Here is a 4,632-nt window from a genome sequence, read left to right as displayed (position 1 = left end):
ATTTACACCTTGCGGCGTAAATGACATTGGATATTTTCCAATTATATTTAAATCAAAATCACCCCTTTTAACTTATAGTCTATTATACAAGGCTTGAAGTAGTTTTGAGAATTTTAAATCAAGTGAAAACTTAATATGGTATTTTGGGGGAGAATCATAGCGCAAATTATTTTCCTCGAATATAATTTGTCCGTCCCAGAATAAAGAAACTTTAATTTTTGGAACATCTTCCATTTTTTGAATAATTTTGGAGGAATACAAAATGCAAAAACTGGATGAAACTTAGAATTTGCGTTAAAAATTGGATGAAACTTAGAATTTTTCCCCTTTTTCAAACTCTGTATTAATAAGATTTGAAGTTTGAATATTGTCATAACGCATGCATGCAATTAGTGTGTCTTGTAGTGTTACGTCAAATCAAATTAAGTACGGAGTGTTGCATAACGCTTGAATTAACCGCGCTATGTCAGGCCGTGGCAGAATAGCGCAGTAAAATACTGCGTTATGACAGTATAACACATTAATTTACTGTGTTATACTGCCATAACACATTAATTTACTGCGTTATACTATCATAACGCATGATTTTATCTTTATATGCCGTTATTATCTTGTCACCTCAACTGTCATACAGAAAAACGTCATAATTCGAATCAAACTTTAACTGTTATATAACGTAATTTGACAAAGAATAGTTACCAACCACACTAAATTGAGTTACTATGTCATTTTTTGACCAATTTAGAGATATTAGTCGTGTTATATCGTTTCGCTCCGTAAAACATATTCGACGCATGATAGGTAGGACGGGAATTTGGTTCAGCATTTTGAATACTCAAACAACCCTAACGATGATTCAATCGAGAATACAATAATAAAATGAGAGAGAGTGGGATTGGTGTATTAGGGAGGCCGCAAGATCAAGCAAAAGTTAGCGTCGTAGGGCTTAAACGCCCAAAAAAACGTGCTATGTCAATGCCTCGTGGAACTCCACACAGAAAGTATAATTTTGCTCTTAACCGTTTCGCGAAGAGAACAATCGGATGCAAATACGTTACCTTAGGGTAGAATATGGTGTACATGATAGCACAAGATTTAGATCAGTGGGATTCGATCAGTGAAATGTCCGATGAAGATTAATATTTTTTTATATAAAGTAAGTAGGTATTTTTTTACATGGGGGTTTGCAACTATATAAGTAGCACTTTCTTTTGTTATTAGACTACAACGTATTCAATGTCGAGTAGTAAAAACTCAACTTGGTCTTTACTCCTTCCAAAAGAACCAAATAGCAGCGATGATGAGAGTTCAAATCATAGCAGTTTTTCGAGCGATACCAGTGATTTCAAACTAGATGAGCTAAATTCCCACCTTCTTATAGAGCGTAATGATGATTGCTGCAGTGTCAAATATTTAGATCCACGAGAATATTATTGCGGTTTACGCCAAGAATGGTCACATCGGTTAGCCGAATGAAAACGCCTTGTTCGTGACTTGAAAAATCTCAACGCTCCAATCCCAACAAGGTACTCCTTAACCATGCCTCAAGTAGGTCCAGAAACTTGCGAGCTTGCCGTGTAAAGGATTAGAAAAGAAAACAACAGAATGCTGGCAAGACGATGTAGATTTTTTACATGCTAAAGTTGGCCGAAGAACAAGCATTATCAACCGGTAGAGAATTAACAGTTACTGAAAAAAGATGTGTCTTAAGAAACCGCCAATATTTTTACAGGACGATATTGAGGACTTGTATTCTGATGATTATTAAGAATGTTGTGATTTTAGTTTTAAGTTTAATTTATGATGATGTTGTTATTTTGAAGAATATTAGTATGTTTAGTTTTTCATCAACTCAAAGGCATGAATTGATGAATGTATTTTAAGTTTTTTTTTTTTTTTTTTTGTTTTTTTTTATGATTGTATTTTTACTACTTTTGATTAATTATTAATGAACAAGTTTAAGTATTCGTAAAGAACTTAAAGCTAATGACACAAAGCCTTCAAACGAAAATGACGTTCGAGCACTTTTCAACCACTAAAACGGCCATCCGAAGATTTTCTTATCCTTGATGTATTGAGCCTACTTTATTAATCGCACAAAAATAAGTAGGGTTCTATATAAAATATTGAAGTTTCGGGCTCCTGAAGCATGATTAATCTATAGTCAAAGTACGTTAAAAAGTGTAATGAAAGAAGGGTTAACCAAAAGAAGTAGAAAAAAAAAGGGGACTCTTTTAGCGCGGTAATTCTTGCTAGCGATTAACGGAGCCGTTCCCGTTAACTGCTTTAGCGCAGTAATTTACCACGCTAAAGGCATTTTTGTAACTTTTTTTTTGTTGGGATAGTTTGGTTCAAAAACTTTTTTTTGAGGCTATTTTGGTTCCGGAGTCTATTTACTTACACCACACACCCTCCCCCCCAACCCCTCCCCCCCCCCCCCAAAAAAAAAAATCGGCAAAAAATCAAATAAGTGAAGAAAGAGAGAAGAAAACTCTAGCTATTACAAGGGGCATGAACCTAGTCCCAATGAAATTGGGACCGCTTTCCTAAATATCATGCCCTATATCCAATGCTCTTGAGTTCAATGTCACTTCATTCTTAATTTTGATATTTCACTCAGTATTTTTAAGGTTCGACTTATCCAAATTCACATTGAAAGTTTCATTTGGAGTAAATCGCTTCCTATTAAAGGTTACTCCAATCACAGGTTCCCATCCAAAACATCTTATTAAAGATGGAAGGGTACTTACCACCTACCCAATCAGAACTTTGGTGTTACTTCACTTCATTATGCTATCCCCTAGATGATGACATTTCCAATTCCAAATGAAGATCCTATTTTCTCTACGGATGTTGGGGGTAAAAAAAATTCTTCATTTGATTTTCTATTTTCTCACTGAAAACAACGAATAAGTATGCAAAATACTAAGCTCCCGTTTGGCTATAGATTTTGGGTGCATATTTTGAAGATTTGTTTTTAAGTTTGTCCATAAAATTTTGATGATTTTGAAGCTAAATCTTCAAATTCTGGCTCAAACCTGTTTTTAGGTCAAGATCTATGTTTTGGCATTTTTAAAACTTTTCAAAACTACCCCAAACTTTTGTATATTATAAAAAATCCATCTATTTATGACCCATTTAATTCTATTTATCACGTTCTTAAAGCAGTCTCTTCTAAAAAGTGAAGATTGTTCGTACAATGTGGGAAGATTATATTAAAGCATAGCTAATTACTGCCATTGTTTTTTTTCTTACATGGATGGATCTTTGTATTATAATTTGAATTGTAGTAGCTAGTAAGTGTGTTATTAGTACTTGTTATTAAAATATCATGTTCTGCATGGTTTGGGTTACCAAGTATGTATGTTTTGCATGGTTGGCTATTCTTGAGAGTTTTTGGAACTTATGGATATAAGTAATGTTTCATGTTTTCCAAAACAAAAAGTGAAATATGTTTTGAAAAACTATAGCCAAACACATTTTCAAAACTTGAAAAACTTCACCCAAATTATTTTTTTTTGGGAATCTATGATCAAACGCTAGCTAAGATTCCTGTCCATTCAAAAGTTAGGTTGTATAGCAATTCAAATTACTTTGCAATTGCAAGAATCAAACAATTTTTGTCTTGAAACTTTAATAGAAAGTCTAATAAGATTAGACTGTACTGCAACAAATGCGGAAATGACCAATGAAACTATCATGTACTCGCTCATGTATTTAACCTACTTATTATTCAAATATTCTTGTACTAAATGTCATGAAGATCCGATTTTCGAAAAATTAAACGGTAAATACTTTACAGATTAGTAGATTGTTGTCAAAAGCTAGTCCAAAGCACTCTTAAAAACCCTATAAACATATAAATTTTATATCTTGTAAAACTATGGAAACTAAAATACCTTTTTAACCTTGTCAAAGAAAAAAAATTAAAAAGAGAAAGGGGTGTAAGAGTAATTATCGTAAGTAAATAGGGAATAAGAGATACTTTAGGACTCGTTTGGTATAAGGGATAAGAATAAATAATCTCGAAATTATATTTGAGATGAATTTATTTCACGTTTGATTGAGATAAAATGACGGTATAACTATTCCTGAAATTAATTATCCCAAAATTATAGTGTTATTTTATTTTTGTGAAAGTGAAATAACTAATTTCAAAATAAATTATTTTGGATAAGCTATCCTGGAATTACTTGTTTCCAATCAAAGGTAGAAGGTATAAGCTGGGATATCCCAGCACTAATTTTTATACCATATTTAGTAGAATGGGATAAATTTATACCTTTTACCAAACATGGTACAAAATTAATGCTGGGATATCCGATTAACATTCTTATACTTATGTCGGAATTATTTTATACCATTTTTAGATGGTATAAAATAATCCCATTTATTTATAATCCGGGATAATTTTTATCTACCAAATGACCATAGTGGTCGTTTGGTTCTTCGTCTATTTTATACCATAGATGGTATAAAAATAATCCCGGATAGATAAGAAGGTATAAGATATTCAGTGTTTGGTGCAAGGTTAAATTTATTCGGGATTATTTTATACCTTATACGAAACGTGGTATAAAAATTTCACTTCTCTTATACCATGAACCAAACGACCACTTAGAGTTTAGAGGA

The sequence above is a fragment of the Lycium ferocissimum genome, chromosome 9 (assembly GCF_029784015.1).
Source record: "Lycium ferocissimum isolate CSIRO_LF1 chromosome 9, AGI_CSIRO_Lferr_CH_V1, whole genome shotgun sequence".
Lineage (NCBI taxonomy): Eukaryota > Viridiplantae > Streptophyta > Magnoliopsida > Solanales > Solanaceae > Lycium > Lycium ferocissimum.
This window is presented reverse-complemented; position numbering follows the sequence as displayed.